Below are 17,260 nucleotides of genomic sequence, written 5' to 3'. Positions count from 1 at the left end.
CTTTTTTAAAACTTATTATTATACGGTATTATTTATTTACTTTTTTATTTGCACTATTTGTCTTCTTTTGCACATTGTCTGTCAGTCTTTATGGAGTTTTACACAAATTCCATTGTATTTCTTCATTTTCATGCAAATGCCTGCAAGAAAATGAATTCCAAGGTCATATTTGATAATAAATTGATTGAACATTGAAATTTTGACCATTACCGTTAATTCCAGTGTATAAGCGACTTGGAGTATAAGCCGACCCCTTTTGGATCAGGGAGGGAAGTTTTGGATTAGGTTCCCAATGGTAAAGAATCCTCTGAAATGTAACCCCCGTGAGACCATTTAGCGCCCATGTAATCTCGTTAAAACATAACACAGGGGTGACGGGATCAGTACGTCTACTCAGTATTGAGTTTGTGACCATCATGTACAAAAGATTAAAATGAATGCGATATAACGCTGGCTTCAAGCTGAAGGTTGTCGATTTTGCTAAAGGAACGAATAATTCTGCAGCTGCTAAGAAGTTTAGTGTAAATGAGAAACAAGTGAGAGAGTGGAGAAAGGCAGAGGACACGCTGAGGGAAATGCCAAAGACGAAATGTGCAAACTGCGGGAAAACATGCCAGTGGCCAGAACTGGAAGAAAAAGTTTTAGAGTGGGTGAATCACCAGCGATCGTCTGGATACATTGTTACCAGAGAAATGATTCGAGTTCAACCGTTGAAATGAGCTGAAAAACACCGTGAGGTCAGCGAAAATTTCAAAGCTACGTGAAGTTGGTGCACCCGATTTATGAATAGACGTGATCTTGTGTTGAGACAAAAAACAAGGATTGCTGAGAAGTTGCCGAGCGACCTTGAGAATAAGATTACAGCGTTTGTAATCAAGCATCAAAAGGCACATTCTTACTTGCTCTCACTGATTGGTAACATGGACGAGACACCAATGTTCTTTGACTTTCCTGGCAACCGCACTGTCAATCAGAAGGGGGAGAAAACAGTCCTTGTCAAAACAACTGGACACGAGAAGCAATATTTTACTGTCATGTTTACGTGTATGGCTGATGGGACCAAACTACCAACGATGGTGATTTTTAAGAGGAAAACATTCCCAAAGAAAGAAAAATTCCCGCTGGGTTTTGTTATTTACGTTCAAGAACGCGGCTGGATGGACAAAGCGGGTTGCTTGAAGTGGGTTAAAGAGGTGTGGCGTGGACGTCCCGAAGGTTTCAGGAAGGAAAAGTCGCTACTTGTCTGGGACATGTTCAAAGCGCACTTGTCAGGTGAGACAAAAGCAGCATTGAAGGCTGAAAATACGGACATTGCAGTCATCCCCAGCGATCTGACGTCCGTGCTCCAGCCACTAGATGTGTGTTTTGTACATCTTTTCTTTTGTGTAGATTTCATAAGCGTTTGTATTTTCTTTTGCATTTGACTCAAAAAACAGCCAATAAATACGACCTGCCTTTCATGTACAAGTATTAGTTTTTCCAAAATTGGCACCCTCTGTATAAGCCAACCCCCTAATTTTAGGACCAAAATTTAGGGCCAAATTCTCGGCTTATACACCAGAATTTACGGTATTTGCATTTCCTACAACTGCTATCCCAGTCCAATTGCTGAAATAGGTCTAGAGTTTTCTTCATGTCTGTTGTATCAAGGAGTTTTGAAGTTCACTCAAACACACAAGTTTTTCATGAAAAATTAGTTATGTAGGTCTGGTCACACTTGAATCCTGAAACTTTCAATGCTGCTGACACATCCAATTCATTTCTTGAAAAATACCCTGCAGACACCCAGCAGATGGGTAAAAACTTCTGACTTCCTACTCTGAAGAATAATTAATGAAGCAGATGAGTTTTTGGAACTGGTGGTTTTCATGGAAGATAGCCTTAAACTCAAATTTCTTTGATTATTTGAAAGCAAATTCCCCTGCTATGAATGCAAGATACAAACTCGTGTCTTTGGATCAATAGTCCAGAGCTCTGGCTGCTAACCAGCAAGTTAACCATGAGAGGATGAGAGGTGACCTGATAAGAGGTGTACAAAGTGATGAGAGGCATTGATTGTGTGGATAGCCAGAGGCTTTTCCCTAGGGCTGAAATGACTAACAAGAGGAGGCATAGTTTTAAGGTGCTTGGAAGTAGGTACAAACATTTGTACAAGGGGGATGCAAGAGGCATGTTTTTCCACATAGAGAGTGGTAGATGTATGCAATGCACTACCAGCGAAGGTGGTAGAGGCGGATACAATAGGGTCTTCAATGAGACTCTTAGATATGTACATAGAGTTTAGAAAAATACAGGGCTATGCGGTCGGGAAATTCTAGGCAGTTTCTAGAGTAGGTTACATGGTCGACACAAGATTGTGGGCTAAATGGCCTGTAATATACTGTAGATTTCCATGTGCCTTACTGTCATCGAGATGTAGCACAGAAACAGACCTTTTGGTACATCAAGTCCACACTGATCACAAACCACCAAATTTCACTAATCCTACATTAATTGAACTCTGTCATTTCTATCCCCTCCCCCACCCTCACCTCACTGCCAAGATTCCACCACTACCAGTGGCCTGTTGACCTGCCAACCCACATATCTATGGGATATGGGAGGAAACTACAGCACCCTGAGGAAACCTACACGATAAAGGGAGACAATGCAAACTCCACACAGACAGAATCCAAGGCCAGGCTTGAACTCAGAACTCCGTCGCTGTGTGGCAGCAGCTCTGTTAGCTGTACTGCTGTGCTGCCCAACCTCTTCAAAGCTTACTCACTGCCCACGTGCACTGCATTTCCCAGCTACCCACTCCACTATCCTGTTAATGAATTCTCATCAATTTGTCAAGCACACATTTTCCTTGCTGAAATTTGTGTTGGCTAGATCTAATTATTTTTGTTAAGCTTAAATATTTAAAGAATTTAAAAAGTTCTCCCCAAAACTGATACTGGACAGGGCTGTAATAACCCAAGATAGCCCCACCAGCCCTTTGAAAACACATGCTACATTCTTTAATCTTGAATTCTTTAACATTTGTGCATCAAACTTTCAATGCTAAATTGAAATACAAGTTTATTGACCTTCAGGATCCATCAATTAATTTTATGAGATTCTCATACTTTGCGTTTAGGAAGGTTCTGTAACATCTGCTTATCTAACTATTTCAATACTTAACACTTCATCAATATTCTTGGATGCACTAATATGAAAAGGATTAAGTAACTCCAGTGGGTTAACCATAAAATCCAACACAGAAGGTTAAGCATTTTGACTAAATGCCACTGACTTTCAAATGCCCCATATCCAATACCCCATTTCAAGAGTTCTTTTTATTATCTCATGGGCATATGTAATAGAAACTGCAACAGCCCGCATAACACCTTGAACCCTGTTAGACTATTCAATATCAATTGTCCTCTTTCTTGTCCACTTTCATGTCTATGCCCCAAATCCTTGAATTCCAAGTGTCCATCAGTCTCAGCCTTGAATTGAGCATCTATGGCCCACTGGAACAGACAATTCCAAAAAATTCATGACTATCCAAGTAAAGAATTCTCTCTTCCTCTTGGTTTTGGATGGCAGAACTCTCATCCTGAATCCCTTCTCCTTCCTTTTGCCAACTGAAGGAAATAGTTTTGCAGCATCTACCCTGTCAATCTTTCTCAGAATGTCATTGAGAGGCATCTTAACTGTATTATTGTAGGAAACCTTTTTTAACAAAAGAAAATTATATGATACTTACTGTTACTTGATAGAAAAGCAAAGTAGCAAATTTATCAAAATATCTAAACTTGAATCTTTTCATGGATTTTAGAGCTTACAGAGCAACAAGAAAAACAGCAATCACAACAACCATTGCAGCAGGAATATTGGAACAATGTCATGAAATTATCAGGCAAGACTGAATGAGACCAATATTCTCATTTTCACATTTAGGGCAAGACTTTATTAACCATGTTTGAATATATCGGGATGAATTCACCATACAAAATACATTAATATAACGATATGAGAAACAATTTACTATTTTCCCTTCTCTCCTGTAGCCTGCCTGATTAACTTGTATTAAGGGCTGGGTGTTGATAAGCCATTAAAGTAATCCATTCAGAATTGGTAAACCTATAGGATAACTCACAACGCTAACTCCTTTAGAATTGTGAAACCTGTAGGGTAACTCACAAAGCTAACCCCATTCAGAGTTGGGAAACCAATTTAAGCATGCATACTCTCCAGGTGGAAATAACTAAAATTTTAGCAGTTCTCCTTGGAAGGCCAATGCTGACAACATGATTCTTGAATTGAATTTCTGTATGTTAAATGCTCTTCTGCACACCACTGTCATAACACATAGTTATTTCAGTTACAGTCACCTTCCTGTCAGCTTGAACCAGTCTGAACATTCTCCTCCGACTTCTCTCATTAACAAGGCATTTTGCCCACGAAACTGCTACTCTCCAGATATTTTTTTTTGTTTCTCACACAATTCTCTGTGAACTCTAGAGCAGCAGCTGCCAACCTGGGGTCCACGGTCCATAGACCCCTCAGTTACTGGTAGGAGTCCATGGCACAGGAAAGGTTTGAAATCCCTGCTCTAGACTGCTGTGCAAGAAAATCCCAGGAGATGAGCAGATTCTGAGATACCTAAACCACCTCATCTGGCACCAAAAATCATTCCATGATCAAAATCACTTAGATCACATTTCCTCCCCATTCCGATGTTTTGTCTGATCAACAACTGAACCTCTTGACCATGCCTGCATGCTTTCATGCATCGTTGCTGGCACGTGATTGGCTGATTTGTTATTCGTATTAACAAACAGGTTTACCTAATAAATTAGCCATTGAGTGCACTTCTCCAACTAATGTGGCAACACCAGTCCTGAGATCCATGCCAACTGGATGTGTCAATTTAATGCCTACTGCATGAATAGTTCATACAGCAAATGAGATACCAGCTTGGCTTAGATAATACCCTTAGGTCTCAGAAGATAATGGATTTAAAGTACACTTGAACATGAGCATATAATCATTGCTGACAATTTAGTAAGTACTAAATAAGTGCTGCCTTGCCAGAGATGTTGCTTTTTGGTCAAGATAAACAGAGTCAATTTGACTGTTTACATAGAACAATTATTCTTCCAACTATTTAGACAATATTCATCACTTAATGAGTACCAGTAAAAATTAATTATCCTTCATTAATATGAAGGCAAGATATGGATAGATTTTACAAGCAGCTATTAAAATGTATTTAAATGAATGCAAAGTTATTTGAAAGATCTTTCTTTAATCTTTTCTTACCGATTTTTTTAATACATAGTAAATATTTGGGGAAGTAATAGATTTTGACCGATGAGTGTGCGAAAATCTAACCTAGGACACTGATCTGCTTTAACAGGACTATTTCCCTACATTGAAATGACCTCAGAGCACATCAATAAAAAATCATACAAAATTCCATATTACCGTTTGTTTAAAGAAATAGATGCCCTTTAACAAATATTGTTCAACATTATCCTTAAAGCAAGCAGCAAATAAATTTCATTCAAATGAATAACACCAAATATGAGGTCAATCCAACTGCAACATGGTTTTGTGCAATATTCACGATGAATATGGAGAAAATAAAAATAAATAAAGGATTGTGGCTTATGAAGTGTTAAACACAACTTTATCCTCCTCATTTTTCTATCAAAAAATACTGCTTTGCTCATTAATTACTTCACTACTGCTTTGCTCATTAATTACTTCACTAGCGGCATAAACTAAATTCTATTTTATAAATGAGTTCTTTCTACCCGGAGCTTCTTTCTTTAATTAGAACACCAAATCCTATTTTGGAGTTGTTGAGATGTTACAGCACTGCATTATATACTGCTTGCACAGCACCAAACAGAGCAAGTGGTACATGTTCACGTCCAGGCAGTACGATGCAGCTGGTAATTTCAACCAGGAGCGAACCTGACTCCTTTGGGAATTGTCCATTTTCCACGTTTTCATCAACAGCAGCACAGAATGACGATTCTGTGGCAGGGTTCACTTATTCACAGAGATATTGCACTTGGACATGGGATCAATATTAAAGTGCATGAGGGAATACATATATACATCCAGTGGCCACTTTAATAGGTACCTCCTGTACACCTGCTCACTAATACAAAATCTAATCAGCCATTTATGTGGCAGCAACTCAATGGATAAGAGCATGCAGACATGGTCAAGAGGTTCAGTTGTTGTTCAGACCAAATGTCAGAATGGGGAAGAAATATGATCCAAGTGACTTTGACCATGGAATGATTGTTCGTGCCAGACGGTGGTTTGAGAAATCGCTGATTTCCTAGGATTTTCATGCACAACAGTTTCTACGGTTGACAGAGAATGGTGCAAGAAATATAAAAACAAAATCCAGCAAGCAGCAGTTCTGTTGGTGAAAACAGCTCGTTAATGAGAGAGGTCTAAAGAGAATGGCCACACAGTAGATAGCAAATCCATCCCGCTGGTGTCTGAGAGCTTGTACGTATGGACTGTACACAAGTCGGTTCAAGCTGACAGGAAGAAATCAAGATCATGTTAAGGAGGACAGGCAGGAATGGGCTGCCTGTAAGCCTAATTTTAAGAGGGATAATCATTTCTGTGATGCCATCATGGCCTTCCATTGATGATAGTTATTCGTAAAACTTTTCGCCAATTTATTCACGCTTTCAAAGAAACAAATCTTACCACGGTCCCATTCAATAGCTTTCTTATAATCTTATAATGCACAATTATTGTGATTTTCAACTAAATCCCTTTCCAACCCAAAGACATTTAACAACAAAGCCCTTGCGGATCTTTCAAAAAGCTCAGGTAACCTTTGACACCTTTACTAATCAAGAATCAGTCAACCTCTGCTTTAAATATACCAAATCAATTGTGCTTCACAGCTGTCTATGGCATCGTAGACAATAAGGTACTTTAGAACTATAGCATCCATACGTCACATTTTTTAAAGTTCTAAGTACCACTGGCAATGCCAGCATTCATTGCCCATTTCTATCCATTCCTGAACCTGGGCTCCAGCAGACATTTGGAAGAATCACATGGATGGGTCTGCAGTCAAAATCAAATATACTAATTTGCAGACCACCGTAAAGTCGGCAGATTTCGTCTCCTCTTTTTATATACTTTGTCGCCAAACAATTGATACTAGAGCGTACAATCATCACAGCGATATTTGCAACAGTTCAAGGATATGAGGGACAGTTTTTGTGGATGATATTCCTAATGAGTTAATTGTTCTCTCCACCCCCCCCGCCCCATTCTAGTTTACTAATTATTGAGTGAGTTTATATTTACAGTTGCTGTGATGGGATTTGAACTTGCTTCTCTAGATCTCTGGATTAATAGTCCAGTAATTCAACTAAAATGTTTGTACAAGATCTAGCCACATCTAGATCTTGCACGGACGTCAAATGAGATAAATAACCACAAAAGTCTCTGGTGCTTTTATCCACAGATAAATAATAGGCGTTACATAAATAAATCTCTTTTTACAAATAGTATCTTGAGTTGTTTGTTTTTAAATCAATGGTCATTGGTTTACATTTCATTCGAAAGAAAATTCCAATGAAATACAACACACTTCACTGCTGCAATGTCTGGATGACACACACTAGCCTGTGCACTGACTCTTACAGCCAGGACATTCTATAAAGATGAGAGCGCTTGTTACAGAGTCAAGTCAATCTGTGTGGTTACCACCTGCAGAAATACTGTGCAAGATAGTGAAATCCAACCTTCATGAAGGCAGTTAGCTACCAGCAGTGTTTTATGTCCACCTCTTTTCTGAAAGCTGTAACAAAATTATCAGCACAAGAATGAAAACAGACTTCTCTAAAATTATGAGGAAACCTTTTCCTGTGGCAAAATGTGCATGGGAATAAATTATTTTATAAAATTGTTATTTTAAAATTTGTCACACACTCTTTCCACATCTAATTAATCTTGCATTTATTATATTCTCCAGGGAAGCGAATTTGCCAGCCTAGCACAGTCTGACCTGCACACCACTAATATGATTGACTCTTAAGTTCCCTCTGAAGTGGCCTAACAAGCCACTCAGCTGTACCATAACCATTGCTTTGAAAGAGAGAAAGAACAATACTGGATGGACCATTATCAAACAAGGCATCAAATTTTGGTACAGTTGCTTCCAGAAAAATCATTCTCAATAAATTATATCTTATAGTCAATACCAGCAAGAGAGATTAACCAAAGGGGATGGTAACGTGATATACAGGAACATGTAATTATTGCAAGTCTTTAACATCGACCCCATAAGTCTCATGGTATCTGTTCCTATATAGGCAAAGAAGAAATCTATCCCCTTTACCAGCTATCGTCCTCCCGTAGCTGAACATCAACGCCCTTTCACATTGAGCAACATTTGGTCGTAGCATCCAAAGTATCGTGAGCATACAATGTCCTCTGAGTGGGAAATTCCAAGGCTCATCACCAAGGCAACTTTAGTAGCATCACTGGTAATCAAATTGGGGTCAAATCCTAAAGAACACAGCTGTCAGATTAAGTCTGCAACAATTCACAAATGAAACACCAGACATAAATCAATTACCTAATCCTCACCAGTTCCCCGATAACAGATGCACGGCTCACGAAAGCAATGGTGGAGGTGACCACCACACAGAGCCTGTGAATACAAGCTCCTTCCTTCATAAGTACAGCTGTGTTGCACTGCTTACAACACGTTCATGCTGAATGGCATCACCTCCAGCTCAGAACGAGGCATCCATATGCTTCCATGAACCCAGAGAAGAAATACGTTTACTGGCACTTTCTCAGAGGCAAAATATCCTCACTATTAAGACAGGTGATCACCTCTGGTCTAATGAGGTGTGCAAAAGGTCATGCCAGTTGCAGCACCTAGATCTTAAAAATGAGATACCACCCTGATGAAAGTTCAATGTAGGTAGATAAATCTTCTCTCATTCTCTGCAGCTCTGAAGAAAGCAGGCCTACAAAACAATTAAACACCGACTCAATTCTTCTGACATAGGAAACCCATGACTCCTGGTGCCAGTCACCTGAATCTACATTGCATTCCACTCATGGCAAATATGAAGAAGAAGAAGAAGAATAGCCCTTAACTGGGCAGTGGAGTTATCGGGGCACCGTCATGACGGTGTTTCCGCAGCAAGCTTTTCTTGTTTTTACGAGGCCGAGTTGCTAGCTCGACGCTCAACCTGACTTGGATTTGAACTCGGGAACTTTCGCTCCAGAGTCCGGTGCTGATATTTTTGCGCCACCAAGTGGGACTCAAGGCAAATATATTCAGGGCGATTTACAGGGGCTAATGAACCTAACAAACTGGGATGTGGGAGCAACCAGAGCACCGAGAGGAAACCTGTTTGATCACAAGGAGAACGTGCAGAATTCAGCACATGGATTCAGGATTGGATCTGAGTCGCTGGTACTGAAAAGCAGCAGCTGTACTCGCAGAGCCGCTGACCTGCCTCTTTTCCCATCTTACAGCTATATATGTATTATGAGTCACGATCGCTCCCATTAAACACCAACAATAACTTTTCCATTGTTTACTCTGTAATTCAGTTGCCCCAAGTCTACTTGAGCTAAACTGCTTCAGCAAAGGAAGGAGAAAGAAGAACCCTTGAGGTTTAAGTGAGGAGACCAAATCTGTGTTCAATATTCTAAATGCTATCACATCACAGACCTTTATAAATGAAGTTGCAGGACATAGCCAAGTACATAGGTGACGAGTGAGCTGCATTTAAGTGGATTACAAAAATGGTAAATCAATTCTGTATAAACTCAAATTCATGAAGTTTTGGATAATGGAAGCCTGAACAAGAAAGTGTTGCAATAATCAGGTCTGGAGCCAACAAAGGATGAAGAACAGTAACAGTAACAGATAGGCTCAGCTAGGAGCTGAAACAAGTGATATTACTTCCACGAACACAGGTCTTTGTTTTGAGAACACTTGGTGCAGAAACTTGCCTCAGGGTCAAAAAGAAAGCCAAGGCTGTGAATTGCCTGTCAGCCTGCAACGGTGACTGGGTAAGTGAAAGAGAAACACTAGCGAGAAAGTGGAGCTTGGGAGGGAAAAGAGAGCTCGTTCAGAATTGGATGCCAGACAAGCAGCCTCTTTCTTTTTCTTTTTAAATCTTTTTATTGAGTAAGTATACAAAAAAGGTAAGCCATATAAACATTAATACAATGTTAAAGTACAATAAAATTCCAAAAGATAACAATACCAAAAAGAAAATACTACAAACAATGTAATTTAAGCATAAGAAACCAAGATAACATAATAGTATACTAGATTTTATATATATCAATGGAAAAAAAAAGAAAAAAAAACCCCCCAAAAAAAAACCCACCGTGCAACTACCTAAAAGCAAAGCAAAGCAATGGGCTAACTTGAAACCAAACAGAGTTAAACTTAAAATCACGTCCTCAATCCCGACCTCCATTAAAACAGTGAAAAAAAAACAAGAAGGGTAAATATTACATTAAATGAAAATATCGAATAAAAGGTCCCCAAATCTGTTCAAATTTAAATGAAGAATCATAAAGGTTACTTCTAATTTTCTCCAGATTCAAACATAAAATCGTCTGAGAAAACCAAAAAAAGGTAGTTGGAGCATTAAGCTCTTTCCAATGTTGTAAAATACATCTTTTCGCCATTAAAGTAAGAAATGCAATCATTCTACGGGCTGAAGGGGAAAGATTACTAGAAATTTTAGGTAGTCCAAAGATAGCAGTAATAGGGTGAGGAGAGATATCTATATTTAATACCTTAGAAATAATATTGAAAATATCTCTCCAAAAAGTTTCCAAAGTAGGGCAAGACCAAAACATATGAGTTAAAGAGGCTATCTGCCCCGAACATCTATCACAGAAAGGATTAATATGCGAGTAAAAACGGCGCTAACTTATCTTTGGACATATGTGCTCTATGAACCACTTTAAATTGAATTAGGGAATGTTTAGCACAAATAGAGGAAGTATTAACTAATTGTAAAATCTGCCCCCAATCATCCACAGAAATGGTAAGCCCCAATTCCTGTTCCCAATCTACCCTAATCTTATCAAATGGAGCTTTCCTAAGTTTCATAATAATATTATAAATCATAGCCGATGCACCTTTCTGACATGGATTAAGGTTAATTATCGAATCTAAAATATATATAGGAGGAAGCATTGGAAAGGAAGAAAGTATAGTACTTAGGAAATTTCTAACTTGTAAATATCTAAAAAAATGTATTCTTGATAAGTTATATTTATTAGATAATTGTTCAAAAGACATAAGGGAACCATCTAAAAATAAATCCAAAAACCGTAAAATACCCTTAGTCTTCCAAGTTTGAAAAGCGCGATCCGTAAAAGAGGGAGGAAAAAATATGTTGCCTAAAATAGGAATCGCTAACCCGAATTGATTAAGATCAAAAAATTTTCTGAATTGAAACCAAATGCGCAAAGCATATTTAACTATCGGGTTAGAGACCTGCTTAAGGCGTTTCGAATCAAAAGGAAGAGAGGAACCTAAAATAGAACCAAGTGTATAACCCTGAACAGATTGTAATTCCAATGCTACCCATTTAGGAATAGATAGTATGTCCCGGTCAAGTAACCAAAATTTCATATGTCGAATATTAATAGCCCAATAATAAAATCTAAAGTTAGGTAATGCTAAACCTCCATCTCTCTTAGCTTTCTGTAAATGTATTTTACCCAGTCGCGGATTCTTATTCTGCCAAATAAATGAAGAAATTTTAGAGTCAACTTTATCAAAAAAAGATTTAGGAACGAAAATTGGTAATGCCTGAAACACATATAAAAATTTTGGCAAAAAAAACATCTTAACTGCATTAATACGACCAATCAAAGTTAAATATAAGGGAAACCATTTAGATGAAAGTTGAGTAATATGGTCTATTAATGGTAAAAAGTTAGTCTTAAATAAATCTTTATGTTTACAAGTAATTTTAATCCCAAGATATGAAAAGTAATTATTAATCAATTTAAATGGAAATTTATAATATAAGGGAAGATGTTTATTAATCGGAAAAAGTTCACTCTTACTAAGATTTAATTTATAACCTGAGAAAAGACCAAATTGTGCTAATAACTCTAAAACAGCAGGAATGGATCTCTCAGGATTAGAAATATATAAAAGTAAATCATCAGCATAGAGTGATAATTTATGGGACTTTAATCCCCGAGTTATCCCAGTAATATTTGAAGATTCTCGAATAGCAATTGCAAGAGGTTCTAATGCAATATCAAATAATAGGGGACTAAGAGGACAGCCTTGTCGAGTACCACGAAAGAGAGGAAAAAAAGGTGAGTTTAAGGAGTTAGTACGAACCGAGGCTACAGGGGAGTGATATAACAGTTTAATCCAGGATATAAATTTCAAGCTAAAATTAAACATTTCAAGCACCTTAAATAAATAAGGCCATTCTACTCTATCAAAAGCTTTCTCGGCATCTAAAGAAATAACACACTCAGGAACATTTTGTGAGGGAGTATAAACGATATTTAACAATGTACGAATATTATAAAAAGAGTAACGACCTTTAATAAAACCCGTTTGGTCTTCCGAAATAATAGAAGGAAGTACTTTTTCTAGTCTATTTGCTAATAACTTAGAAAAAACTTTAGAATCAACATTTAATAAAGATATTGGTCTATAAGATGCACATTGAGCAGGGTCTTTATCCTTCTTTAGTATTAAAGAAATTGATGCTCTATTAAAAGATTCCGGAAGTTTACCAAGTTTCAAAGAAGCCTCAAAAACCTTATAGAGCCAAGGAATCAATAAAGAAGCAAAACATTTATAAAATTCAACGGTAAACCCATCAGGGCCAGGAGCTTTCCCCAGATTCATAGAAAAAATAACATTCTTAATCTCATCCATTGTAATGGAAGTATCTAATAAAGAAGACATATCCTGTGAAATCTGAGGGAAGTCTAACTTATCTAAAAAATCATTCATATATTTAGAATCTCGAGGAGACTCTGATTGATATAAAGAAGAATAAAAATCACAAAAGGTTTGATTAATCCCCACATGATCCAATATCAATCGATCATTTTGGTTATAAATCTGATTGATTTGAGATTTAACATAATTAGATTTCAATTGATTAGCCAGCAGCTTGCCAATTTTATCACTGTGAACATAAAAATCACTTCTTGTTTTCTTTAATTGGTTTACAATCGAGGACGAGAGTAGTAAACTGTGTTCCATTTGAAGTTCAGTTCTTTGTTTGTATAGCTCCTCAGAAGGAGCCATAACATATTTCTTATCAATTTCTTTAATCTTGTCCACAATTGCCATCTCCTCCTGCTTCTGTTTCTTCCTCAAAGCAACGGAATACGAAATAATCTGACCCCGAATATAGGCTTTAAAAGTGTCCCAAAGAGTGTTAACCGAAATATCTTCTGTATGGTTAATTGTAAAAAAAAGCTCAATCTGTTCATTCATAAAATTAACAAAGTCCGAGTCCTGAAGCAACAGCGAATTAAAACGCCATTGTCTATTGTTTGGTATATTGGCCATAATTTTAATAGAAAGCTTAAGTGGAGCATGATCCGAAATGGTTATAGAATCATAATCACATTTAATCACTGAAGGAATGAGACGAGAATCAATGAAAAAATAATCAATTCTTGAATAGGAATGATGAACATGTGAAAAGAAGGAAAAATCTTTTTCCTGAGGATGCAGAAAACGCCAAATGTCCGTCGACCCAGAATCAGAAAGGAAAAAATTAATCAAATTTGCAGATTTATTAGGTAAAGTCCGTAAAGGAGCCGAACGGTCCAAAGCTGGAGATAAACAGGTATTAAGATCTCCGCCCCAAATCAATGAAAACTCGTTCAAATTCGGAAACTGATCAAACAATGATTTATAAAATTCCGGACAATCCATATTAGGAGCATAAACATTAACCAAAACTACTTTTTTATTAAATAGTAAACCACTAACCAGTAAAAATCTACCATTCGGATCAGAGATAATATCCTGTTGTATAAAAGTAACTGAGGAGTCTATAAAAATAGAGACGCCTCGAATCTTAGCATTGGAGTTCGAATGAAATTGTTGTCCCTTCCAGAATTTGAAAAAACGTAGTCTGTCCCCCCTCCGTACATGGGTCTCTTGTAAAAATAAAATTTGTGCTTTAAGTCTCCGGAACACTTTAAAAACTTTTTTCCTTTTAATAGGATGATTAAGACCATTAGTATTCCAGGAGACAAAATTAATAATAGACTCCATAAATCCTAAAGTCAACCCATAACAAGGAGGATTGACAATAGGCGCGACCCACAAACCCGGAGAGGAAACAGAACATACAAAAGATACCGGGGAAAAGGACGCAACCAATACTTCAATAATGTATATAGCCCAAAGAGAAACAAACTAAAACGTGAAGCCCCTCCCACCACCCCCCACCCCAAGACCCCAAGGCGAAATCTAAAGCAGACCCGCCAGAAAGAAGCAAGCGCTAAAACTACCCCCATGACTTCCGGTATACGCTCCCTAAAAAAAAGGTATAAATATGAAAAGGGTCAGCTAATTGTAAAACAGTAAAAAAATAAGTAAAAAAAAGTTAGCTCAATTAAAATACACACAGAACAGAACAAAAGCCGGAAAGTATATATTAAAAAAAAACCACAATAAACCTCAAACTCATGAATAGACACAGCAACAAAAAAAAATAGGATTATTAACATAAAATGATTATAAAAAGCAAAACAGAATAAAATTTAAAAAAAACTACAAAATTTAAGGCCGCACAGGAAATACGTAAGATGACAAAAGGGAAGTAACCACTCAGAATCCCCTGGGAAAAGAAAGAAATGACGCAGTTAAAAAGAAAGTTTAGCAGCCATATTAAGAAATCGAAAGTAAACTTTTCTGCCCAAATAGGGCACAGAAAAGTTAAAACCAACCAATTCACAGCCTCCGATCAACGGAGAAAATTTAAAAAAAGGCAATTAAGATGTTGAAGATGAAAGTTGATCCAGATAACTCTGGGCATCCGATGGAGAATCAAAAAAACGAAGGGCTCCATCTAACATGCGAATCCTTAGACGTGCAGGGTACAGCAGCGCTGGTCTTAAATCCATCTTATAGAATTCCGACATCACGGATCTGTAACGGACCCGTTGGTCCCAGATTGGTTTACTGAAATCTTCCACGAATCGGAACTTAAGATCCGAAAAATCAATGAAACCTTTAGATCGAGCGAATCGAAACAGTCTCTCCTTGTCTTGAAAGTAATGAAAACGTAAGATAACATGCCTCGGTCTATCTGACCTAGACGAGTATGATGGGATTCTGTGAACACGATCCAGTAGCGGTGGTTGGTCAGGAAATACAGTAGGGAATGCATCTTTTAAAAGTTGGGAGAAATATTTCATAGGGTTGTTAGCTTCCACGGCTTCCCTGACGCCAATCATTCGTAAATTCTGCCGTCGCATTCTAGATTCCAAGTCAGAGTTTTTAAAAGTCAAAAAGTCAAGTTTCTTCTTCATTACATTAATTGTTTCTTCGACTTTCCCCATCTTAAGCTCACTTTGTTGCGCGGATTTTTGAAGATCAGATATAGCCGACTGATGTTCCGCAATACATGTTTGCATCTTATCAATTAAATCGGCAATTTTCTGGAACTTAGTTGAGATTTCCGTATGAATCAGGTCTTTAACAAAGCCCATAATTTCTGTACGAATCATCTCCCTAACAGAGGTTGAAATTTCCCTCTGAATTAACTCCGATATCGCTTTCAAAGTCACCGGTGATTCAGTCGGAGGGAGATCCGTAGCTTTCGGTTTAACCGGAGGTTTACCATCCTTGCCGTCTTTCCCGTTCTTAGACATAGCCGATCTCAGTATCATCCAATTGTCAGAGAATTCAGTTTAATTCAAAGTATTGTAAAAATTGATGCCTTAATAGTTAATTAAAGTATAGCTGACCATAGAGAGAAAAAACTCAGAGGTAATGGAGCGAGTCAAGAACGCGACTTCACTCCATGAGCGCTACCGGAAGTCTCCTCGACAAGCAGCCTCTGAATGCAGATGTAGTGGATGGTCAGAGACAGTCAGTGGTGAGGAAGCTGTCTGTGTGTATTTGAAACTGGATCTCAGTCTTCAAATAATGCTGCCAAGAGCTGCAGGCAGATAAGAAAAGTATGTGGTCCAAGAGTAAATTGATGAAGAACTCCTGAGATATTGACTCTGGCACAATAAAAAGAAAGGTTAATTGGATCAGTGATGAGATAGGCATGTCAATTAACGCTGAACAGGATATCACACGTAGTGTATGAATAATTTGGTAAGATAACTCACCATTATTTCTGGCCAAATGGTTTTTATATTTGGTATCTGGGTAAGCTCTATAAACACGACGATCTATAAATAATGTGATATTTAGAAATGTACACAGTAGTGCAGCTTTGGCGCAACTAATCTTTTATGAAGTTGTACCATGACCTCTCTTGAAGGTCGTGGGTTCCAGTCTCGGCCAAGGCAGCATATTGTGTCTTTGAGCAAGGCATCTAACCACACACTGCTCCAGTCCACCCAGCTGAAAATGGGTACCGGCAAAATGCTGGGGGTTAACCTCGCGATAGACTGGTGTCCTATCGGGGGGGAGGGTGGAGTCCCGTACTCTCTCGCTTCATGCCAAAGAAGCCGGCATAAGCACCGGCCTGATGGGCCACAAAGCTCGGGACAGACTTTAACTTTAACCATGACCTCTCTACTTTTATATTCTATGTTCCTACTAATGGAGACTACCATCTTGAATATGAGGGCCACAACTGCAGTGATGAAGTGTTTTGAGAGGCTGGTGTTGAAACATATCAGCTCCTGTCTGAGTGGCGACTTGGATCCACTCCAATTCGCCTACCAAAGCAACAGGTCTACAGCAGATGCTATCTCATTGGGTCTTCACACAACTCTGGAACACCTGGACAGCAAAGATGTATACATCTTTGGATACTCTTTATTGATTACAGCTCAGCATTTAACACCATCATCCCCTCAAAACTAATCAGTAAACTCCAGGACCTGGGCCTCAGTACCCCCTTTTGCAATTGGATCCTGGATTTCCTCATTTATAGACCCCAGTCAGCTCAGATTGGCAAAAACATCTCCACAGTCTCCATCAGCACAGGAACACTGCAGGAATGTGTATTTAGCTTGCGCTCTACTCACTTTACACCTATGACTGTGCGGCTAGGTA

At 38.2% G+C, this 17,260-nt stretch overlaps 1 protein-coding gene across 2 annotated transcripts in view; it reads right to left on the bottom strand.

Moving 5' to 3' along the window:
• Positions 1–17,260, bottom strand: part of acaca (acetyl-CoA carboxylase alpha) — a 289,052-nt gene that overhangs the window by 108,453 nt on the left and 163,339 nt on the right. The gene's annotated exons all lie outside the window — the stretch shown is intronic.

The sequence above is a fragment of the Mobula hypostoma genome, chromosome 23, assembly GCF_963921235.1.
Source record: "Mobula hypostoma chromosome 23, sMobHyp1.1, whole genome shotgun sequence".
Classification (NCBI taxonomy): domain Eukaryota; kingdom Metazoa; phylum Chordata; class Chondrichthyes; order Myliobatiformes; family Myliobatidae; genus Mobula; species Mobula hypostoma.
The sequence above is the reverse complement of the archived record's forward strand: the minus strand, read 5'-3'. Positions and strand labels throughout refer to the sequence as shown.